The sequence below is a fragment of the Globicephala melas genome, chromosome 10, assembly GCF_963455315.2.
Source record: "Globicephala melas chromosome 10, mGloMel1.2, whole genome shotgun sequence".
Classification (NCBI taxonomy): Eukaryota; Metazoa; Chordata; class Mammalia; order Artiodactyla; family Delphinidae; genus Globicephala; species Globicephala melas.
In genome coordinates, this window is record NC_083323.1 from 22,329,653 (window position 1) to 22,355,932 (window position 26,280).

Sequence of the window (26,280 nt, forward strand, 5' to 3'; positions counted from 1 at the left end):
TTTTTAAAAAATCACCGGCCAAGAGCCAGTTTTGAATTCTGCATCCCACTTTCCCAAACTTTTCACACTGGTTATATATTTATATAAGTGGGCCCAGTTTTTAAGCCAATGCAATTCTAGATATTGTATATGGGTAGAATTATGAAAAAACAGATTATTTTAGCCTCCATTTATTTTCTTCATTTAGTACCTACTCTCTGTCAGCTATTCCATATAGTTTGAGTGAAGAACCAGAAATGATCCTTTTCAACATCAGAAAATTAAATATGTTGCAGAATAGGCTTCTATTTTAAAAAATTGATGAATAAGCACATTAAGCAGTAACAAATGATGTGTAGGGATATTCAAGGCACTGAAGCCCTTCAGGATGAGAAGTTTAGCAGGTTTTGGTGCTATAAATATGGCTACTGCATATTTCAACTCTCTTGGCAACTATAGCTAGGATGCAGAATTCATGTATCTTTATTTAGAATTGTCAGAGAAGATGTTTACTGAAAAACAAATATTTTGCAAGGAAACAGTTTGTAAGGAGATAGTTTCTTTAAAAAAAAAATAAGGACTGTTTAGTAGGATTAAAATCATTCAGTGGGAAATGGGTGAAATTCTCAATGACTGCCATTGTAGTCAACACTGAGAAAGTAAAACTATTGCTTCCCTAATGTGTTTCCAAATGGAAAATGCACCCCACCTCTTGGAAGCCACCATTTTTGCAATGTCACTGGACCATCAGAAATATATTCCTAGTATATCAAAAGTGTATAAAAAATACGTAAGAAATGACATTGCAATAAGGAACTTAGAATTCTGTTCTGAGCGGTGATCTGGCTTTGGCTCCAGTGGTAAGGAAAGTGCAAGTGTTGAAATGTAACAGACTCAATTGCTTGCATAAGCTCCCTGAACCTCTTTCCTCACTTGTAAAATAGGGGATAATACTCCTTTCCATGCAGGTTGTAAGGATCTGATGTGATAAACTATGCGTAGAGCCTGGCTGTAAACTAGTCTTACGTGGCTTTCCAGCCATATCACTACATATCATCTACTCATTTTAACTCTTAACAATTTATTTCACTGGTAGAAATGCAGGGGAACAAATGCAGTTCCAGAACCTCCCATGCCCTGAAATATGTAAATTGTTTCCTACAGTACCATTTCCTGGAGTAGTTTCTATTCCCACCCCTGGCACATTCCAGATTCTCCTAGCAGTCGCACCACCCACTGAATGGTCCAAACACCTTCCTGGTCTACTTTGAGCAACTGTGAGTCCTTCTGTCTGCACAATTATTTTTATATGCCATGCATATTTAACTAGGAGAGCAAGGAAACTACTCCGAGGTTGAGGAAGAGTGGTGTTTCTGTGCTCCTCCTTTGGGGCTTGTGTGAGGATCATTCAGTTCCTTTGGTTAGCATGTCTTGCTAATGAGACCAGAGAGGTGGCCTCGGTCCACGTGTGAGCCAATCCACTGCTCCATTCCTGGTCCCAGATCGTAACGAAGCCTAACTGTGGAACAAGATCCCCCAGGTGCTGTGTGGCCCTCTGCTTTCCTGTCACTTGTCTCACCATCTCAGGCTTAGCATCATTTTTCCATTAGACCAACACATAGGTTCTAACAGCCTTCAACATGCCAGGCCCATGCTAGGTGCTGAGTTGAATCAAGTAGAGACACATCACCGTACTCTCCACGGGCCCTCAGTGGTGTTCAAAGACTTTGTCCGGCACAAGGATAACGCACATCCCACCCAACGGCCACTTGCTCCCCACCCAGTCCCCGAGGGAATTTTGCAGACACAAGTCGTATGAATATGGGTTTATTCAGAACCAAGGCTCTTTGAGAAAGTATTGAAAGCAAAAGAGTTGTAAACTCTCTGACTTTGGAAGGCAAAATGCATTCTTTTCCCATACCTCAAATCCAGATTTTCATGTTTTAGGAAAATTGACAGAAAAAACAACTCAACAAGTTCTCTGAACTGTGGTTGCCAGTCAAATGGTCCTAATACAGCATCCAGCTCCTCTCATCTTTTGCACTTTTCTAGAATTCCTTAACAGGAATCTGAATATATTTTCTTCTTTTTCTTTTTTATATCACCTTTTATAGAATGTTTTATATTTTTCAAAAGATTTCCATGTCTTTTTTGGTTCCTCATAATAACTCTGTGAATGAGGAAGGCAGGTTGTGGAGTATTAATGAAGCAAAAGTTAAGTTATGCTTTGGTTTCTTTGCAGAGGTACCTCTCCTCCCCAGCCACAAGCTGTCTGAATGTGGAATATACCTTATTCCAAATGTTCATTTTAAGAGGGGAGGCAATGTGATGGACTGACAAAAGCACAGGCTTTGTGGCAGAAAGATGTGTGTGTTTTTAATCTGGACTCTGCCACCTAGTTAATATGTCATCTTATTCCTCAGTTTCCCTGCCTGTAACCAGGGATAACAATACTGAACTCAGGGAGGGTTTGTGGGGATTAAACAAGGTGCCTGTGAGAGGCTCCTTTGCCCTCCCATGGCCACTTTTTCTCAACACTCAGGAGAGGCTGAACCCAGCAGCTACATGGAAAGAAATCCTCATTCACAAGAGGCTTGTCTTCCCCACCGACGCTGTTCCTCCCCCTTTCTGCAACACTGTTCTCCCAAGCCCAGTTTTCTGGAGTCATCCTTAAAAAACTTTCCTTTCCTTCACCATTTACAGCCAACACTCCCCATCCCTGCCCTTTCTGCTGCCAAATGTTTCTCAGATCCGCTCCCTCCTCTCATTGACACTCATTTGTTCATTCAGTGACTATGTATTGGGTACTTACTACATGCAGCCACTTCACTGGACTCTGGGGGTACACAGTGAACAAGAACTCATTCCTGGCCCTCATCCTCACTCACTTGAATTACTTCAATGCACTGGCCTGTGGACAGGATCTCCTTACTCCAATGCAGTCTCAGTACTGACATCAAATTCAGTATTATAGAGCAATAGTGATCTCTGATCTTATCAACTCTAATCTCATCCTTTCCCTTCTTTAAAACTTTGGTTGACTTCCCAAAGATTTCACCATAATAAAAACAGTCCATATTTACTGAGCATGCACACCGTGCCAGGCATTCTTCTAAGCACTTTACACGTGTTGTCAAACATAATATATTTGATATAATATGATACATAATATAATTAAGTTGGAAGACCAAATTTCTTTCAAATGCCCTTAAATCTGGCCACAACCCACCTTCAAGCCTCCTGTCCTGCCACTCACATATACAGTTCTCCCTTGCCGAAAATGAGCAGGGACATAAATAAAATTGTAAACCCATAAACAGACATGTCATGTTCTTATGTTCTTACACACGTCTGCACTTTTGCACATGATATCTCTTTTGCCTGAATTCCCTTCCCTTACTCCTCTACCTGGAAAACTCCTACTCATCCCTGAAAGCCTGTCTCCTACACCATGAAGATCTCCCACAGGCAGAGATTGTCACTCCCTACCCTGAGCTTTCATAACAGTGAAGATACTCGGAGCATCTGTCACTTCATTTTCCCCGCTGGACCAGGAGCACCTCGAGGTGCTCCCGGTCCAGTGGGGAGCACATCCCATTCATTACATCCCATTCATTAATTACATCCCATTAATTACATCCCATTAATTTCTGTATGCCCCTAAGCACGACACAGCCGACGCTGGATACATATTTGCTGATGGATAACTGCGTGCTACAGGCTGCATTGTTGGGGTCCCTCACCAAGGTGTGACTCTCAGAGCAGAAGCTGCCAGTAAGAACCTAGAACCGTGGGACTGTACCAGTCTGTCAAGGGCACAGTGACCAACTTCTGTACAACATGCTGTGGTTCCTTAACAAGCTTTCTTGCTTTAGTGTTTTGCACTTTAAGTAGCAAAAGTAATAGAACTCCACGTTTAATTAAAACGTTGTTCCCCAAATGTAAAATAGGTAGCTAGTGGGAAGCAGTCGCATAGCACAGGGAGATCAGCTCAGTGCTTTGTGACCACCTAGAGGGGTGGGATAGGGAGGGTGGGAGGGAGATGCAAGAGGGAGGGGATATGGGGATATATGTATATGTATAGCTGATTCACTTTGTTATAAAGCAGAAACTAACACCACTGTAAAGCAATTATACTCCAATAAAAATGTTTAAAAAAATACTTTAAAAAAAACAAAAAAAAACCCGTTGTTCCCTTGTTCAGTGTGAGGTTAGGTCTTGGCCGGCCTGGGTGCTGTGAAGATGGCAGTATTGGCAGGCTGGGCAGAAAGAACTGGAGAGAGTCTTTTTTCCCCTTAAATGTTGCCTCTGTCATCTCCATCACCTCCATTATGTGGAAAATAACTTCCAAGCCGCCAAAGGAAGCCTTCTGCTGAAATTTTAATCAAAGATCGAACTGAACATTTTGAAGAGGAGTATTTGCTAACGGAAGACCCAGCACTTATAATTTCTGATATTTAACACCTAATTTTCCATCTTCCCAAAAGTCTCCAGTTGTGGAGACCATGACAGTAGATCAGGAAGGATGGCAACACGAAGCTCTTCCACTTCCTGAGAGGTAATTCGGCAAAGAATTAAGCAACAAAAAATGCTTAATGCTGAGCTTTTGAAAATTGACTTTTTTCATTTAATTAAGATAGGGTTCTAAATAGTAAGTATGTCATGGGGGTGACTGTCCGTCTGTCTGTCTCATTTGGAAGTCAAGTAAATTTTCTGCAGGCATAATGATTTAATCGTCAAGTAAACTGAACTAATCAGACAAAGCCCATTTGTTCTCTTGTCTTAATGATCAATTCAGATACTCCAGCTTCCTAATAAATTGCTTGGCAGTCAGTCCAAATTAACCAGAGACATAAATCTATTTTGACCTTGTATATAGACAAGATACTAGCCATGAGGCCATTCCAAGGGATAACTTCAAATTCTAAGTTTAAACACTCTTGAATTTAAGCCCTTTCATATTGAAACGAATAGTTTATAAAACTCTTCTCCCTGCAAAAATCCTCATAAATGAGTGCAGTGTTACTATTTTAAAATTAAAACCATCTCTGTCAGCTTCTGCGTGACTAGAGATTTTGCAAGTAGCCATGTAAATGATTATAAAATGGGGGAAAAGTGTTTGAAAGTCGCATTTTATTAAATTCCTAGCTAGATGCAATTTGTTTTTCTTTCAAATTCACAATTTAAATTATTCAGCTTTTGGTTTGCCCAAATGCTGTCTTTTTTTAGGAAACAAAAACTAAGCCATGCTTATGTAAGATTTAAGTGCTTCATAAAACCACTGTATTAATAATACTTGGTTTTTAAATGTTGTGTTTGGAAAGGTAACATCTCTTTTCTCCCAGCCTCCTTAATTAGCATCTCTCATAAGCAACATTTCCCTAAGAGACACTGCAGTCAAGGAGCTAAGGATCTTGCAATATTTACCTCTGCTCATGGTTTTCCCACAGGGAGCCTTCAACACATTCTGTCCGTGTTCAAGAGATATAAATACCATTTTTTATGAACCTTGATGAGAGAAGAAATTAAACCTAAATAAAAACAAGAATGAACTGTAAATGTCAAGTATCCTGTTTCTGGGGGGTTTTATGCTTTATTATACTTTGTTAAAAAGGAAAAATTGTACATTTTTAGAATGTTTTTATCAGTCAGTTTAATGTACTAAAATAAAATTTTTTTTTTAAATGCTGGGGAAAGGAAGCCACTTTCATCTCGAGGAATTAAAATATGAGATTTTAGTAATTGAGGCATTTTGCCTGAAATACTGTTAGGAAATTCTTTTTTAAAATTGAGATTAAATACTTCTATGGCAAACAGTCATTTTTCATATATTGGAAATAAACTTTGGCATTTAAATTCATCATCAAAAATGACAAATTACTTGAATCCCATGAAGATTGAACCAGGAAGATTTAATTTAAGCCTGGGTGGAAAATTGTTGATGTAGTCAGTAGGTTTGATATTAACACTATGGCATTTTCATCATTAATTATGCATCTCATGGCTATCAAGTGCCCACTATGTGAATAACATTATATTAATTAATTATTGACATGCCCTGTACTGTCATCATTCTAGGGCAACATAAGAATGAATTACCAAGTTTTCATCATATGTTGTTTTCTGTCCAGCTTAATATCAGGATTATCTTGAAGTAAAAATGAATAATCTCTCACTGTGCGAATGACATTATATGAAGGTGTAATGAGTTCCGTGACAATTGCATATTAAACCCTGTTTTCAACCACATACTAAATCATTGTTTATTGCTTGGTTTTCATTGGAGGCTTGTAAATTATAATGAATTATATTGACAAGTAGGGGTATAACTTTTCCATTTGATAGTTCAGTATGTCCTTTTTAGAAAGCATTGCTCTTCTTTTTGCTTTTTTGCCTTGAGCTCATATATTTGATCAACAAGCTTACAAACCTGATACAAAATAAATATACTTCATTTTTTCATACACTGCGCTAACTTGATACTTTTTTCTTGGAGCATGACTAATTTGATACGGTCATTCAAAGGTCTATTGCTGTGATTTGTTTTGAGATCTGTTTTGGTCTGGTTTGGTTTAGTTTTGAGCCATTTTATAATAGCTGCATGTAAGGAATACAAAAAGAATAAGACTGGGCTTCCCTGGTGGCGCAGTGGTTGAGAGTCCGCCTGCCAATGCATGGGACGCGGGTTCGTGCCCCGGTCCAGGAGGGTCCCACATGCCGCAGAGCGGCTGCGCCCGTGGGCCGTGGCCACTGGGCCTGCGCCTCCGGAGCCTGTGCTCCGCCGCGGGGGAGGCCACAGCAGTGAGAGGCCCGCGTAACGCAAAAAAAAAAAAAAAAGAATAAGACTTATTTCTGCCTTCAAGATTTTGGTCTAGAGAAGGAAACATGCAAACACCTAGCTGTAGTACAGTATGACAGGTGGCAGGGAATTGGGTGACAGGGGTGTTGGTAGAAGTTTCATCTTTCACAAAGTAATATTTGAACTTGGTCTTGACATATTGAAAGATGAGTAGAGGTTCACCAGATAGAGAAGAGATGAAGGCCATTCCAAAAAGAAGGCACAGCTCATAAGCCTTAAAAACCTGAAGGACGGGTCCCATTTTATCACAGATTAAGTGCTCTGGCCCCCAAAGAATCCTTCAACACCAGAAACATCACTTCTTTGCATATCTTTATAAGAGAGTTTACAGCAGAGATTCTCATCCACTGCACAGGGCAACCTGGTCGCTCACCGTGGCTATCCCTCTCCACACCAGGATGGGAGAACAGGACTAGCACTGTCAGCCCCTAATGACTCCATCTTTTTAATGACTCTCCATCCTCCAGCTTTGTGAATCGTGGCTGGCCTAGGCAAGGAGAAGGAAGGAGAGAATATTAAAAGGAGCTTGCCCCTCTCCCTCAAAGATTTTTTTTTTACAATAAACCCTCCATTAACTGGGACTTTTAGATAGCTAATGTTGTCAGCCCTTGCTTTTGGTGCAAGAGACAATGACAAACAACTGCTCCTAAGTATTTATTAAAAAGAGAAAAACCTGGGATGCTGCTGGGGCTAATGTGCATTCCTCCGCCACCTTCTGCAGCAGCACTGTGGCCCAGTGACAAATGTCTTCACACAGCATGAATCAGATGCTATGTGATATTCCAGATATCAAGGAAAGAATTAAAGACCTTCAATTAACTGCACTTAGGCAGGGGAGGAGCAAAAGTTGTTTATGTATATATATTAGATATATAGAGATTATTACATATTATGTATAATATATCATATATTTAGAATTTTTCCTAAATATTTACATATATTATACATATAGGCAATATATATTATATGTTTAGGAAGAACATGTATTATATATAACATTTGGAATTCTTACATATTTTATATATTATATTTATATGTATGTTATATTACTAAATATATATATTTAGGAAGAATGCCATATATATATAACATATTATGTATAATATAATATATAAGGTATATATATTTAGAAAAAATTCCAATAAAGACTCCAACAATGGGAAAAAGTGTCATATAAACCATAAGATACACTAATTAAATAATTGAATTAAGTGAAAAATTTGTACATTTTATATGCATATCATTATACTAAGGTTACTTAACACACCACCCCATTATCTAAAGGTAATTGAGGTTTTTTCAAGTAAATATGCAACACTGAACCACTAATGCAGCCCTTGAATATTACCTTAATTTAAAAAAAAGTTTTTATTATCTAGGAATCATTACTGACTGACAGATTTCAGATTGCCCTCAATTTTCCCACTACCTTTTCCTGGCCAGGGCTTCCCCTTCTGGCATGAAGGATTTTGGAATAATAGTGAGAGTAAAAGGAATATAAGAAAACAGAATCATTTCTGTGGTAGATATATTAATGGATAAACTTGAAAAGACTTAGAATAAACTGCAGGGCTCATACTGTAGTAAATAAAGTACCAGTCTTTTAAATAAGCACATAGCCTTACAGCTAAATGAGTCTCTGGGGAAAGACCAACAACTTTTGAGCAGAAGATGTGGGCTGGGCACCATGCTAGGTACTTCTAAAATTGTCTCACTTGAGCCTCACAGCGCCTCTGAGAGAGAAATGGCAGCAGGATATGATGATATACGTATAAAGAGCGTGAATTTTGGAAGTCAGCTCCTGACTTCGTCACCTACTTTGGCAACTTCCTAAAATCCCTGAGCCTCAGTCTGTTCACTTCTAACATGGAGATAATCACCAAACTTGTAAGACTGAAACAGTAAGGTAAATGAGCTGATCTGTATTATATGTACATTCCTTTCCCCTTCTGACCTGTCATCTTATGTTCTTTCCACTAAAAAGAGGCACTTTTTTTGTGTTCAACTAAAAATTCCAATATTTCTCTGAACTGTGGCAAAGCCATATATTCCTCCATCTTGAACTTGAACCATTGATTTCTTTTGGAACCTTAATGTAGGACATTACATTTAACCATGTTAAATTGCATCTTTTTGGTGTCACCATGGCCTGTCGGCCTGTTGAGGGAATTTTGAATTTTGCATTGGCCTATTACCGTATTAAATATCCTTCACAGCCTTATGTCATTGAAAAATCTGATAAACGTCCCTCTTAGGTCTACTTTGATGCCATTAATAAAAATATTGAATAGAGCAGAATCCAGGGGCAGAGGCCTATGGCATTCAATCAGTGGTCCCCCCCTACAGGCTGTGACAGAGTCATTCATCAAGCCTCTTGGGCATAGCTGTACAACCAGCCGTGAATCCACTTAATTTTTCTCTCATAGAGCCCACCATCTTATAGATAATGAAAGACTTCATCAAGTGCTTTATTGAAATCAAAGACACTATATCTATGGCATTCTCCTGGTCTGTCAACCTCATACTAATATCCCTGTCAAAAAGAGGAAATTAATATAGTACAGCAAGAACTTATTTTTAATGAGACCACTGAAGTTTGAAGAGAGGCTGATGGCAGAGGTGTTCTTGCCAGAGAAAAGATGCCTGGCCAGTTGCCGAGGGCTTCGAGTTGTAACATGACGTCAATGAGTGACCAAGTTCCAGGGGTGGGCTCAGTCCTTCTGGTTCAGAAACTGGACTAAATCACACACTGAATGAACTTACCCTTTAGTGAGACTCATTCTGTGCCAGGCACTGGGCTAGGTGCTTTTCATATATCTCATTTAATGCCGACACTAAGAGGGTAAGTACTATTTTTTTAACCCCATTATTCTGAATGAGTTAGGTGAAGCTGAGCGAGGCTAAACAATTGACCCAAAGCCATATATAGTAAGTGCCAGAATCAGGGCTCACACCCACGTCACCCTGACACCAAACCCTGCTCCCAGTCACTATGTTCGTCTGATAGAATCTTGTGCTTCCACGGTGTTGAGTTAGTTGACTCGAGAACAGCGTATCAACAAGATTTGCAGTCAGTTAATGTATAGTGGGAAGGCCTCTCTGTGGTCAAAGTCTCCCCACCCTCCATCTTTCACACTTCCTTTCCTGGTATCTGGTTACCAAGAGAACGGATTCTCTGATTGCCTCCCAGTGCACGTGGTATTGGAGGAAAGGGAATTTTGAGAGAGATCTTGTTTGGATCAATAGGAGACCTGATGAAATAGCCTCTGCCCAACGGCAGAGAATGCCTTTTAAGTGATCAAGGAGCTTCCTTTCTCCAGATTCAAGCTCTCTGTCCCAACAGTACTACCAAGGCCAGGCTTTTTAATTGTGTTTTATCCACTGTTTTGCTGCTTGAATCTGCCCCCCGCCCTTTCTTCCATGCCCACCCCACCCTGACACATACCTTCTTTGTTCAGCTGGGTTTCAGTATCTAAACAAAGTAGTCAAATTGCCGGTCTATTCCATTGGCGCTTTCTGAACCAAGTCATTCTGTCTCCATTCATTCTGTTGGTGTGATTAATTTAGTGCTTAGAATGCAACCTTATTCCCTAGTGCTGAGAGAATCTCATTATCACCACCTGCTACCCCTACAGAGCCCATCATGGCTTCTAGTGAGCACTTCTCTCTTTTCAAACATTCACAAACCGTTTGCTGCAAGCATTTAAAAAGCATAAACATTTTTACCAAAGTGTCATCGCCAGGAAGATTAAGACTCTTAAAATATACATATTGAAAGCCATAGGTCCTCATTTACTGTAGACATGTAACAGAGAATGTCCTACTCACCCATTAGCCTGTAGCTAAACAGCACTCGGTACCTAGAGCAAAGCTGCCCTCTGGGTCACATTTCCCTTGAAATATCCTGGACACCCTGCAGTTCGAGTGTTGCTTATCCTTTAGTCCAGGTGGAAAATGGTACATTCCTAGAGGACAGCGGTTTCTCTCTGGAGCAACCTGAATTATAGCCTTCAGGAATGGCCTATTTACACCACACTTGCTGAATACTGAATACTGAGGGCTTTCTCCCAGCATTACTTCTTAAACAGCTTTATTGCGATACAATTATGGGTCATAAAAATTACCCATTTTAAGTATACAGTTCAGTGAGTTTTAGTAAATTTATACAGTTGTTCACCCATCAGTGCTCTTCGGTTTTAGAACATTTCCATCACTATAAAAAATTCCCGGGCTTCCCTGGTGGCGCAGTGGTTGAGAGTCCACCTGCCGATGCAGGGGACATGGGTTCGTGCCCCGGTCCGGGAAGATCCCACATGCCGCAGAGCGGCTGGACCCGTGAGCCATGGCCACTGAGCCTGCATGTCCGGAGCCTGTGCTCCACAACGGGAGAGGCCACAACAGTGAGAGGCCCACGTACCAAAAAAAAAAAAAAATTCCCTCACAGCCGTTGCAGTCAGTCTTCACTCCCATTCCCACCCTAAGCAAACATTGATCTGTTTTCTCTAGATATAGTTTTATATTTCCTAAAAACATCAAAAAATGAATCATACAACATGTAATCTTATGTGTCTGGCTTCTTTCACTTAGCATAATGTTTTTGACACTCACGCACACTGTAGCATGTATCTATAGCCTGTTCTTCTTTATTTCTGAGTAGTACTCCATAGCCTGAATATACTAGATTTTACTCATCCATTTGCCAGTTGATGAGACATTTGGATTTTTTCCAGTTTTTAGCTATTATGAGTAATGTTGTCTAAACATTCATTTATAAATCTTTGTATGGACATGTCTCCATTTCTCTTGGGTTGCTGACTAGGAGTGTACTTGGTGGGTTGTATGATAAGAAACTGAGTCATAATGTGAGATATTGGCAGTTCTCCAAAACGTAGAGGTACCATTTCACGTTCCCACTAGCGATATGAAGGTTCCGGTTTCTCCACATCCTCACCGCCACTTGGTATTGTCAACCTTTTTTATTTTAGTCATTCTAGTGAGTATATAGGGACTCCAATTTTATTCTGTTATGGGATTCTTCAGGAGATAAAGATGATAAGGAGATAGCTGATAGGGGTGTGGGAAAGCAATGGAAGAAAAGGATTATAAAAAAAATCTCTCTCTCACTACCATCCTGCTTCCTCATCTTGAGCCTGTCCTTGGGACTAACAACAACATCTGCTTTCCTCAGAAATACTTTTTTTTTTAACCCTTAACATCCTTTTTCCCTCCATATAGGGACTGAAATACAGTGAACACCCAATTCTAAAGTGCAGTAGTAGCTAGGTAGGCTAAGTAAAATCCATGCAAGCATTTTTTTTTTTTTGTGTGTGGTACACGGGCCTCTCACCGTTGTAGCCTCTCCCGCCGCGGAGCACAGGCTCCGGACGCGCAGGCCCAGCGGCCATGGCTCACGGGCCCAGCCGCTCCGCGGCATGTGGGATCCTCCCGGACCGGGGCACGAACCCAAGTCCCCTGCATCGGCAGGCGGACTCCCAACCACTGCGCCACCAGGGAAGCCCCATGCAAGCATTTTTTAAACCTCAATTTGAACTAGTTTTAGATAGATTTTTGCCTCCTCCCATGCCAAATTCTTTTATCAGAGCTGCTGACAAGAAACAGAATCGACTGGTTTCAATTCATTGCCCCTTTCACTGTCCTACCCTCTGATAGAGGGTGTTACATGACAGTAAAGTAGCTAAACAGAAAGAAGGAAGCAGAAAAAGAGCAGAGAAGGAAACCATTTATAATCCAAAAATTGGATAACCAGGACCTCACCTAAGATTGCCTCTTGAGATTCAGTTTCTCTTAGAGCTCTTCTACAATTATGTTATATTCATGTATTTTGTATATCTCAGTTTAATTTATAATAAATGGGTGTGTGTTAATAATGAACTTTGTTAAACATAATTTCATTTACAATAATGGGCACATTGGGCACACAATATAATAGACCATAAGTTTTATGATCTCAAAAACTGAAAAAAACTAAGTTGAAAAGTACCCTTAATAACCGTAAATATCTTGCATGGTTAGCAAAATATAAGCAAAATTGTGGCCTTTCTACTTCTTCAGATGCAGAGCATTTTTATGTATTAATAATACCGCAAAGAGATTGCAGCTTTCACATGCTATTAGCCCATCATCACATCTATAAGAATAACTTCACATGTGGGATATAGCACATAGTTCCCATTTTCTTTCTTTTTTTAAAAAAATAAATTAATCTATTTATTTATTTATTTTTGGCTGTGTTGGGTCTTCGTTGCTGTGCGCGGGCTTTCTCTAGTTGTGGCGGGCAGGGGCTACTCTTCATTGTGGTGTGCGGGCTTCTCATTGTGGTGGCTTCTCTTGTTGTGGAGCACAGGCTTTAGGCGTGCAGGCTTCAGTAGTTGTGGCATGCAGGCTCAGTAGTTGTGGCTCGTAGGCTCTAGAGCGCAGGCTCAGTAGTTATGGCGCACGGGCTCAGTTGCTCCGTGGCATGTGGGATCTTCCCGGACCAGGGCTCAAATCCATGTCCCCTGCATTGGCAGACAGATTCTTAACCACTACGACACCAGGGAAGCCCCCCATTTTCTTTCATAACAAATTTTTCCTTCAATAATCCCAACAATTGCTCAAGTGCAATGCAAACCGAATTTCTCCTATGAAATTCCGATTTGCAGCAAGCTATACTTACAAGTAACTTACAGGGAAATTAGTTAGGAACTGATTCGTTGGTTGGTTGTTTGCTTGGTTGGTTTGTATTTTTTAAAAATCTTCTGGAGCAGTGTTTATATGAAAATATAATCAGAAAATTAGTACTTTCATCAAGAGGTAATTTAGAGAGCTTTGCAAATAAGCCTAAGATTCTCATTGATTTCAAAAAAGGCTTTCTACCTCCAGAACCCTTAAACGCTGAGGCAATTATACCATTAAGGCCTCTCTTTCTATGCAGAGATTATCTTGTTTCCTCGTAATTAGTATTTCCTGTTTACTGAGACAGACTACATTCAGAAACCACACATATCCCCAACTCCCAGCCCACCTCCACCCCTGTCTCACACTCTCCCTCTTTCTCACCACCCTCTGCTCTCTCTGGAATTGTGTAACTTGGAACCTCTTTTCCTTGCCGTAGGTTAACACAGTTGTGTTTTGGGTTTTGTTTTTGATTAAAGTATAGTTGACTTACAATATTATATTAGTTTCAGGTGTACAACATAGTGATTAGGTATGTTTATGGATTATACTCCACATAAAGTCATTATAAATTATTGGCTGTATTCCCTGTGCTGTACATTACATCCTTGTAACTTATTTATTTTATAGCTTGTAGTTTGTACCTCTTATTCCCCTTCACCTGTCTTGCCTCACCACCACCACCCCCCAACTTCTCTCCCCTTTGGTAACCACTAGTTCTCTGTATCTGTGAGTCTGTTTCTGTTTTGCTATATTCATTTGTTTGTTTTATTTTTCAGATTCCACATATAGGTGAAAATATATAGCATTTGTCATTCTCTAGCTTATTTCACTAAGCATAACACCCTCCAGATTCATCCATGTTGCAAATGGCAAAATTTTATTCTTTTTTTTTTATGGCTGAGAAATATTCCATTGTATGTATATACCATATTTTACCTTCTTTATCCATTTATCTGTTGATGGACACAAGTTGCTTTCATATCTTGGCTGTTGTAAATAATGCTCCTACAAACATTGGGGTGCATATATCTTGTTTGAATTATTGTTTTCATTTTCTTCAGATATATACCCAGGAGTGGAATTTCTGGATCATATGGTAGTTTTATTTTTAGTTTTTTGAGGAACCTCCATACTGTTTTCCACAGTGGTTGTACCAATATACATTCCCACCGACAGTATCCTAAGGTTCCCTTCTCTCCACTTCCTCACCAACACTTGTTATTTCTTGTCTTTTTTACTACAGCCATTTTGACATGTGTAAGATGGTATTGTATTATGGTTTTGATTTGTGTTTCCTGGATGATTAGTGATGTTGAGCACCTTTTCATGTGCCTGTAGGCCAACTGTATGTCTTCTTTGGGAAAATGTCTATTCAGGTCCTTTTCCCACTTCTTTAATTGGGTTGTTTGCTTCTTTGATACTGAGTTTTATGAGTTCTTTACATACTTTGGATATTAACCCCTTATCAGACATATCATTTGAAAATGTCTTCTCCCATTCAGTAGGTTGCCTTTTTGTTTTGTTGATGGTTTCCTTCACTGTGTGAAAGCTTTTAAGTTTGATAAGGTCCCATTTGTTTATTTTTGCTTCTACTTCCCCTGCCTAAGAAGACAGATCCAAAAAAATATTACTAAGACCTATGTCAGAAATTGTACTGCCTGTGTTTTCTTCTAGGAGTTTTTTGGTTTCAGGTCTTACATTTAGAATTTTTTATAAAATAAATCCATTTTGAGTTTATTTCTGTATATGGTATAAAATGTTCTAATTTCATTCTTTTACATGTAGCTGTCTAGTTTTCCCAGCACCACTTATTGAAGAGACTGTCTTTTCCTCATTGTATATTTTTGCCTCCTTTGTAGTAGATTAGTTAACCATATGTGCATGGGTTAATTTCTGGGCTCTCTGTTCTGGTCCATTGATCTATGTGTCTTTTTATGTGCCAGTACCACACTGTTTTGATTACTGTAGCTTTGTAGTATAGTCTGAAGTCAGAGCATGTGATACTTCCAGCTTTGTTCTTTTTTCTTAAGATTGCTTTGGCTATTCGGGGTCTTTTGTGGTCCATACAAATTTTAGGATTATTTGTTCTAGTTCCATGAAAAATGTCATGGGTATTTTGATAGGGATTGCATTAAATCTGTAGATTGCTTTGGGTAGTATAGACATTTTAACAATACTGATTCTTCCAGTTCACAAACACAAGATGTCTTTCCATTTATTTGTATTGTCTCCAATTTCCAACACAGTTGTGTTTCGATGGCATCTGTCATACAAACTTATTTGCTGATTATTTAGTAGCAGTTGCTCTAAAAAATAATAGCAGAAGGAAAGAAAATCTGGAAAATCTAGTCACAGATTTTTGATTTTTTAGTTGAAGGGGTAGAGGTATAGGGAAGGACTTAGAGATGGTGGGAGGTAAGGGAGTTTTACATCACCCTTGGCAAGGCTGTGTAAAGGAATTTGGTGCTAAAATCAGAAGGAATAGAAAACTATTGAGAGTAGAAAGGAAAAGATATAGGGTATAGTTGTTCCTTTCTTCTCCTCTTTGCCTATCAGAGGTATCTCCCCTACTTCGTTTGTTGTCCATTGCAAAAGGGATCAGATTTGAGATTTCAGGGATGTCCCTTTAAGGTATACTTGCGTGCTAGATGCCATGAGGGACCCTAGGTTACAGTGACGCTGTACCTGACTTCCCAGAGCTTACAGTCTGGTTGAACAGGTAAGACACATATATATAACAAAAGAGCTAGCAGTACCCACCCTTGTATATCAAGTGTCAACAGCACAGGGCAGCCCACAAATACTAGAGAAGTTCAAAAAGAGAAGTGAGCAAGGAAGGCTTTAGGTGAATTTTAATTTCATCCTTGCAACATTCTAATGATAAAGAAGACAGGGACATTCTAGAGTATGCAAAGGTGTTATATATTTGGGCCAAAGAGATGCACATGACACAGTTGAAGACATGGAAGAGATTTGTCTGGTTGGAGTTAAAGACATTTTAGATTAATAGGAAAGAGGGCTGGAGAGGTGAAAGGCATGGTTCTTGATCTAAATCTACCCAGAGGTATCCATAATTGCACATTTAAGTAACAAAGATATTATTCAAAATTTTGCTGATAGGATTATTCAAGGATAGGGTAAGAAAGTTTTAAGTTTCTGTTGTACTTAAAAGAGAAATAATGCCCTAATTTAGTGCTTTATAATTTCCAGAGCAGCTTCCTAGCCATTCTCATTCAGTCCACAGAAATCCCTTTTAGTCTTGGAAGGCTGTGTAGTCATATATATTTAGATAGATGGGTGGATGATAGGTAGGTAGGTAGGTAAATGGATGGATGGATACATGCATAGATAATATGCAAGAATATATACACACACACATTTTAAAAAATATTTTTTCACCTACTGGATTGAGAGCCCTAGAGGATTGAATTTTTTTCTTCTTTGGTGCTCCCAAATTGCATTATATGTGGAAGACATCCAATAAATGTTTGCTGAATTAGATTATTATCGTCCCTTCAATATCACACCTCAAAGATGTTAAAGATCACTTAGCTAGAAGAAGAATTCAGAGCAAGAACAAAATGTCATGACTGTCTGCTCCAGAGGTCCTTCTATCCACCATACCATTCCAGACATGGATTATTACAGCCCAAGAAAGGAGAGAGCAAATGTCACAGTCAAAAATCAAATGCAAGTTCAAATGAGGATTTCTGGAATTGTGGGAGTTGAAATTGAATGACACACAGGCACTTTTGCCTTGATTCTCTCAGTGGAAAGTGTTTAGAAATTATTACCAGGAAGGGAGGAAAGCTTTCACATTTAATTGCAATTCCTCTGAGTTCTGCAGAGGAGAACAAACCTGATAAACTTCCATCTGAGCTTCCATTCTTGGCATTCAGAGCACTAGGAGTTTTGTTAGAAGAGGCCCCTCTGAAGGAAGATGAGCTCTCTAGATTTGCATGGGAGCTGCTGTCCTCACTTGGCAAATATCTAGAAAAGGGAAGGGGGAAATAATCTACCCTTTTAAAATGGAAGGGGGGTTCCGCATGCAGCGTGGAGCTGTTTCATTCAAAATACCATTTAAATAAAAATAAAATAAAAATCCCTCCCTAAATAAAAATCCAGAAATAAGAAGGATGCAGTCCCACAGTGATAACCAGAATCGCCTGTGTGCTCAGCACTGCTGCACGTGTAATGTCTGGAGGATTCCAGCTACCTGTGTTATTTCACGTCTGTCAGCTAAATCTGAACTCCAAAATATAACAAATGCAAAATGTGACACTGAGGAACATTATGTGGGTTTGTGATTTCTCCCTGGAGGACTGGGTCCAGCCGGCAATAAACGGATTGAGATTTCATGTGGAACATGGAGACAGACTGTCGCTACATGACTCTTCTTCATGACTCACGTGCATTCCTGCAGCGTTCTCTGGTGTTTTTCATATTGTGTCTATGCAAACATGGCAACGAAAATGGAAGTTGTAGGATGATAGCATTTATAAAGCACGTGGAATGTTTGATATTGAGAAAAGAAGCACAAGCTAAATTTCCAACAGGGAGGGGGGTGGTTAATGAATTATGACATACTTCTCAAAAGCAATAATATGGTAACATGGAGTTACTTTAAATGCCTGCTGAGGGTAGTATAAGTAGGAAAGTTCTTTAGGTTTAATATTGAGTGAAAAAAATTACAGTAAAAATTGTACTTACATTATGACAACCGCAACACATAATCATGGGGACAAAATGAAAGGAAATGTACCTAAACACTAAGAGCCTAGGATAGCTCATCCTCTTATTTGTTTTTCTGTATTTCCTGTCTCTATAATGGGAACACAGTATTGTTATTATAATCAAAACATTAATTTTTAAAAAGAGAAAAACATGTTTAATTTATGTCACATTAAATTTAAAGAGGGAAGAAAAAGAAGTCTAGGTACCCTGACTTCCAGTTTGCTGTGACATATATTCTGATGTGACCTATTCAGTGTGAGGGTAATGTCATGATATTGTCTAGCAGAATTCCCACAGCTAAACCCAGAAACATAAATGACAGTGATATAATACTATAGCATTGTCACTCAGCACAGTTATTCACCTATTGCCAGGGTGTGCAAAGGGGTTTCTGAAGTTGTCTTCTTTAATTGATACTGGAGAAGATTCCCAGAGGCAGCTACTACTCTGATGAGTGAATACCAATATGCAGCAGGCCTGTGTTGTTTCAATTCCTTCCCTTTAACCCACATTTCTCATGATAGTTGTAATAAAAACCATTAAGAAAACATGCACTAACTTTAATTTTTTACCCATTGGAACTCAGCAGTTGGAACCACTTTCTTATCCTCATATGTATAATAATTTATTCTTTTTTTTTTTTTTTTTTTTTTGCGGTACGCGGGCCTCTCACTGTTGTGGCCTCTCCCGTTGCAGAGCACAGGCTCCGGACGCGCAGGCTCAGCGGCCATGGCTCACGGGCCCAGCCGCTCCGCGGCATGTGGGATCCTCCCAGACCGGGGCACGAACCCGCATCCCCTGCATCAGCAGGCGGACTCTCAACCACTGCGCCACCAGGGAAGCCCAATAATTTATTCTTAGTTAATAGTTTGGCTGTGTAGTTTTTATGCCCAGTTTCTCTGTGTTTCCTCTTTGAATCCACCAAATAATTTGTGGCAGAAACTTGGTATTGGTTTTTTTGTTTGTTTGTTTGTTTTAGCATCTTTATTGGAGTATAATTGCTTTACAATGGTGTGTTAGTTTCTGCTTTATAACAAAGTGAATCAGCTATACATATACATATATCCCCATATCTCCTCCCTCTTGTGTCTCCCTCCCACCCTCCCTACCCCACCCCTCTAGGTGATGACAAAGCACCGAGCTGATCTCCCTGTGCTACGTGGCTGCTTCCCACACATGTGGTAGTATATATAAGTCCATGCCACTCTCTCACTTCATCCCAGCTTACCCTTACCCCTTCCCGTGTCCTCAAGTCCATTCTCTACGTCTGCATCTTTATTCCTGTCCTGCCCCTAGGTTCTTCAGAACCTTTTTTTTTTTTTAGATTCCATATATATGTGTTAGCATACGGTATTTATTTTTCTCTTTCTGACTTACTTCACTCTGTATGACAGTCTCTAGGTCCATCCACCTCACTACAAATAACTCAATTTCGTTTCTTTTTATGGCTGAGTAATATTCCATTGTATATATGTGCCACATCTTCTTTACCCATTCTTCTGTCGACACTTAGGTTGCTTCCATGTCCTGGCTATTGTAAATAGAGCTGCAATGAACATTGTGGTACATGACTCTTTTTGAATTATGGTTTTCTCAGGGTATATGCCCAGTAGTGGGATTGCTGGGTCATATGGTAGTTCTATTTTTAGTTTTTTAAGGAACCTCCATACTGTTCTCCATAGTGGCTGTATCAATTTACATTGCTACCAACAGTGCAAGAGAGTTCCCTGTTCTCCATACCCTCTCCAGCATTTATTGTTTGTAGACTTTTTGATGATGGCCATTCTGACTGGTGTGAGATGATACCTCATTGTAGTTTTGATTTGCATTTCTCTAATGATTAGTGATGTTGAACATCCTTTCATGTGTTTGTTCAATATTGTTTTTTGAATTGAGCAGAATTGGCTCAATATCTTGGAATAGCTAAATCCTCAGTAGGTTGCCATTACTTTTCCTTTTACTCTGATGGGGTTCCTTCCTTTTACATGCAGTTAACTTTTCACCCAAGCAGTGATGAAAACCATACAGAATTCTTTTCTACCACAGTAACTATTGCTCCAGCTTTTTGAAAACTGAAGGTTTACAGACTGACTGCTCATGAATTATGGTGCCTGGGGTGGCAGGATCTCACTATTTCCCTATCTGCTTACAACGATGATCAGATGTTAAGCTGTTCTCACTCAAGGCAAACCCAGCTGCCTTTGGACTTAAGTTTTCCATAATGACTATCTTTCTTTGGAATAGTCTTCCCGTTGTTTTGCCAATTGGATTTCTTACTGTCAACTTTGGAGTTTTGAAGCCAAATGTCACCCTCCCTACCTCTCTAACATTAGTCAACTTGAATTGAATCTTAGGTTCATGAGGACTTCTTGTCCTTTGTGTATATATGCATTTCATGAGGAATTCTGTAAGGTACACCCACCTGAGCTCTTTTGGCTTGAAGCTTTAACCCTGCCTTGAGCCTTGTCCAAAACTGAAACTGTATTATTTTAATGTTTTCAGATGATCGAGACCCAGTATAAATGTTTTGAACATGATAACTCAAAATAAAAATCACCATCTTAAGAAGCATCATAATGTGTAACTAATAGTGTAGCTAAGACCAAACAGTATAGAGGTTGATAGCAAGAAGAAGAGTGTGGTGAGTGCTAAAGAGCAGGTTAAGAATCAGGTGCAGATCCCAGACAGGATACCTGTTAGCAGTGAGACCTTCAACAAATTACTCAGTATTTCTAAGTCTCAGGTTTGTTATCTCTAAAATGGGAATGATACTGTTATAAGAATCAAATGAGATATTTACACATATATAGTACACTTGGAACAGTTTCTGGCACACCTGGAACATAGCAGATGTTCAATAAATGTAATCATCAGTATCTTCTGTAATATGGGATCATTTCTGGACTTCCCTGGTGGCGCAGTGGGTAAGAATCTGCCTGCCAATGCAGGGGACACGGGTTCGAGCCCTGGTCCGGGAAGATCCCACATGCCCCAAGCAACTAAGCCCGTGCACCACAACTACTGAGCCTACGCTCTAGAGCCCGCGAGCCACAACTACTGAGCCTGCATGCCACAACTACTGAAGCCCGTGCGCCTAGAGCCCATGCTCCGCAACAAGAGAAGCCACCACAATGAGAAGCCTGCGCACTGCAACGAAGAGTAGCCCCCGCTGACTACAACTAGAGAAAGCCCGCGCGCAGCAGTGAAAACCCAACACAGCCAAAATATAAATTAAAAAAAAAAAAGGATCATTTCTAATATAGAAGGAGAGTTACCCAGGCGTTCTTGACATGAACCATCACTCTGTGTTAATTTGTTCATTCTGTCCACCCATCTGTCTGTTTCCCTCTTCGGGCTAGTTGTGTGGAGGAGGCATCAATGGAGCTTAGTGTGGAGGAGGGCCTCAGCTTACCTCCTATTGGAGATTGAATGGTGGGATGGGAGAATAGGATGCATTCTTTTAGATTAGGTCTGATATTAAAGTAATAGCTAGAAACCAGACCCATTACTACCAGTACATGTCACTTCAATGAGGGTTTTTCCAAGCTTAACCACATCTCATGATGCAAGGCACCAGCATATTTGTTTGACATCTTTAACTTTATGAAAATGACCAAGTCCCTGTTTTTGCAGGTCAGATTTCCTTGCATCCTTAGAGACCACTAGCTGGAATGAGCACACCGTGAGATTGTGTCTTCTATGTGCTGGCACCGTGCTGATTATTCTCACAGTTTCACTCTTCATCTTTCCAACAACATTTGAGATTGGCATTAACTTCCTTATTTTATAGGCAAGAAAACTGGGATCAAAGGAATCAGGTAACTTGCCCAAAACTGAGCTGTCAGAGAGTAAACCAAAAGCAGCAATGGAAGTTATGCCAACTCAATTCTATCACAGTTATTTGTTATTTAGTGTCAGTTTTTTGTCAAAATAATTTTGAATGGCTTTATTGCTATAAAAACATTTCTTGGCGGCTTCCCTGGTGGCGCAGTGGTTGAGAATCTGCCTGCTAATGCAGGGGACACGGGTTCGAGCCCTGGTCTGGGAGGATCCCACATGCTGCGGAGCAACTAGGCCCGTGAGCCACAACTACCGAGCCTGCGCATCTAGAGCCTGTGCTCTGCAGCAAGAGAGGCCGCGATAGTGAGAGCCCCACGCACCGCAATGAAGAGTGGCCCCCACTTGCCACAACTAGAGAAAGCCCTTGCACAGAAACAAAGACCCAACACAGCAAAAATAAATAAATAATAAACTCCTACCCCCAACATAAAAAAAAAAAAACATTTCTTGGGACTTCCTTGGTGGTCCAGTGGTAAAGAATCCGCCTTAAAATGCAGGGGATGTAGGGCTTCCCTGGTGGCGCAGTGGTTGAGAGTCTGCCTGCCGATGCAGGGGACACGGGTTCGTGCCCCAGTCCGGGAAGATCCCACATGCCGCGGAGCGGCTGGGCCCGTGAGCCATGGCCGCTGAGCCTGCGCGTACAGAGCCTGTGCTCCACAGCGGGAGAGGCCACAACGGTGAGAGACCCGCGTACCACAAAAAAAAAAAAAATGCAAGGGACGCGGGTTCAATCCCTGGTCGGGGAACTAGGTTCCCACATGCCACGGGGCAACTAAGCCCACGCACCACAGCTACTGAGCTTGCGCGCCTCAGCTAGAGAGCCTGCATGCCGCAAACTACAGGGCCCACGCGCTCTGGAACCCATGCACCACAACTACAGAGCCCACGTGCCCTGGAGCCCACGCGCCACAACTAGAGAAGAGAAAACCCACACACCACAACTAGAGAGAAGCCTGCGCGCTGCAACGGAAGATTCTACATGCCTCAACGAAGATCGCACGTGCCGCAACTAAGACCTGATGCGGCCAAAAATAAATAATAAATAAATAATAAATCTTAAAAACGTATATCTTTAAAAAAAACCCAAACATTTCTTAGCAGGTTTTAGGGGCCCAAGGCAGCACCATCAGCATCAGGTTCAATTCCCTACTGAGAGAAAGGCAGTGGAGATTTGGGGGGAGGAATTTATATCTAACAGAAGCTTTGGCAAAGTAATTGAGAATAAGAATAAAAGGGAATAAGAAAATGTAGTGGTTTTTAGTCTTGCAGATACACTTGAAAAGGTTAATGTTGTAATTTTCTGAAATGGAGGAATTCTTTGATCTTGATGCTTAAAAAAAGAAGAAACAATGAAAGAATATAAGGGTATTTCTCTGGATTGTATGAACAGTATTGCCTTCAAGTAATCAGCCCGCGGACCACACTTAGCATATTTGTAAATCACCTGAAAAAAGGAGTATATGGTGAAATTCCCAAATTTGCAAGAACTACTAAGCTCCTCTGGGTAGTGAAATGCCAAGCTGGCTAATATGCACATAGAAGGATAACACAGGGTTACATGAGTGGGCAGAAAGATGGCAGATGGGCTTCTGCATGGACAACTGTAAGATAAGGAATGTAGGGAGAAATCATTCAAACCATCCTTCCAAGATTAAAGGGCTTTCAACTATCAGCTATAACAAAATGAAGAGGTTTTACAGTCAGTGTATATTTTTGTGCCTCGTTATTCCTACTGCAGCTAAAAAGCCAGCCCAAAATCAGGAGTGCTTAGAAAGGGCACTTTTAAAGGGGCATTAAAAGCAGGAAATAGTAGCCCACTCGTAAGGCCATGGTTCACTTATACCTGGAATGTTGTGAGTAATGTGTTCAGCAGACCTGAAGCATTTGGAATACAGGAGGAGAAGGTACAGAGAGAGTGGACTAAAAGGACTGCTTTATGAAAACAACCTGCAAAGATGAGAGGATTTATCAGCCTGGGAAGATGAAGGTTTATAAAATCAGAGGGATGTGGTGCAGGTAGACACACGCTGATTAACATTTACCATCCCCATCTTCGACAGACATGGGTCAGAGAGTGAGTATAAAAGGAATAGAGCAAATTTGTGTTTATCAGAGAGGAAACATGGTGGGGTTAGGGATAAATTAGGAGTTTGGGATTAACATATACACACTACTATATATAAAATAGACAACCATCAGGGACCTACTGTATAGCACAGGGAACTCTACTCAATATTCTGTAATAACCTATATGGGAAAAGAATCTGAAAAAGAATGGATATATGTATATGTATAACTGAATCACTTTGCTGTACACCTGAAACTAACACAACATTGTAAATCAGCTATACTCAAATATAAAATAAAAATTAAATTAGAAATTAAAAATAAATTTGGGGGCTTCCCTGGTGGTGCAGTGGTTGAGAATCTGCCTGCTAATGCAGGGGACACGGGTTCGAGCCCTGGTCTGGGAAGATCCCACATGCCGTGGAGCAACTAGGCCCGTGAACCACAACTACTGAGCCTGTGTGTCTGGAGCCTGTGTGTCTGGAGCCTGTGCTCCGCAACGAGAAGCCGCGATAGTGAAGAGGCCTGTGCACCGCGATGAAGAGTGGCCCCCACTTGCCACAACTAGAGAAAGCCCTCTCACAGAAACGAAGACCTAACACAGCCAAAAATAAATATAAAAATAAATAAATAAATAAAAGAGATTACTATTAATTAAAACCAGACATCCCAAGTTAATGAATTTAAAAATAAAGTTTTAATTAAAAAATAAATAAAAGGAATAGAGCATCATGCTAGTTTAAAATTGAAATCAGATTAGGCAGAAAGGCCAATAGGCTAACTGACAAATAGGCCAATAATAGTTCAAGGTAGCACAGGATGAGTGCCAAGGAAATGCCCACTTCAACCCCTTAAAACTTGAAAAGAGAAATTTAAAAAAAAAATCATTTTCACAATGGGTCATTTACTTTGGGAACTAGTTATCCAACAAGGGTTGTTCTATCCTGGTACTACACTTGTGCAGAAAGAGGTGAATATATTTCTTATGAATGGATTTATAATTTGTTGTTTTAAAAAAGTCAGTAATATTTGGAGATATGCCCAAACTTTGCTGTTTGCCTTGGCGTAAAACAAGTTTTGGAGTCAGGCAAACCATATTCAAATCCCAGAGCCACCACATACTAGCTCTTAGGTGGGCTACTTAACCGCTCTGAACCTCGATCTCCTCCTCTGTAAAGCAAGAAGAACACCTTCCAGTTAGGAATGTTGGGATGAAGGAAAGAGTAACATTTGTAAAGCTCTGGGGAGGGCTGAGGACAGAGGCTGTCTGCAAGGCTTGGTTTCCTTTGTTATCTCTTCTACACTATGCCCTTTGCAGCCCTGTCAGATTCAAAAATCCCATCCTGGGGAGTCTCTGGTCAGGCAGTACTTGATTCTAATCCTACTTTGCTACTTTCATCTGTATTAACATTCATTCTTTCATATTCATTGAGCCCCCACTATTTCAAACATTGGTTTAGGTGTTTGGGAAATAGTAATGATAAAGATATACCTGCTGTCTGGAAGCTTACCTGGGGGAGAGGGCTACACAAACACTAAACCTGCAAATAAAGTTATTTCAGAGAATTATACGAAGAGGATCACAGGGTAGAGTGTGACGGGGTGAGGGCTCCGTTCTTTTAGAGAGGAGATGGGAAGGGCCTTTGTGAGAAGACAGATAACACTTAAACAACGTCCAAAGGGATGAGAAGGTGTCATTTGAAAATTGCTGGGGAACATTCCAGGCAGATGGAGAAACAAGGGTGGAGGCCCCAAGGCCAGAATGAGTGTGGAATGTTCAAAGAACAGAGAAGGCTGGAGGGGAGAGAGGAGGGGACACAGAGAAAGACAGAGGGCAGGCAGCCTTGTTGGAACTTGAGGACAGCTCAGGACTCAGATTTTATTCTGAGCCGTAGGAAGCTATTAGAGGGACGAGGCTTGACTTCTACTTTGGAAGGGTCCTGTGGCTGCTTGGTAGAGAGTTAGACCCTAGGGCAGCCTGAGTGGCAGCACTGTCCTGCTTTCTCTTCCTACCCACACTGCCTTGCCATTCTGTTCCTCTCTCTCTGGATCCGAGGGGACACACTGATTTCACACCACATCTCTCCCGGTGCAGAGGTAACTTTGCACAAATCTCTTTCCGC

The 26,280-nt window shown here is 40.4% G+C and overlaps 1 protein-coding gene across 25 annotated transcripts in view; it reads left to right on the forward strand.

Annotated features, from left to right (window-relative positions):
- Window positions 1–26,280, forward strand: part of ANKS1B (ankyrin repeat and sterile alpha motif domain containing 1B) — a 1,162,364-nt gene that overhangs the window by 1,049,053 nt on the left and 87,031 nt on the right. The window lies entirely within an intron of this gene.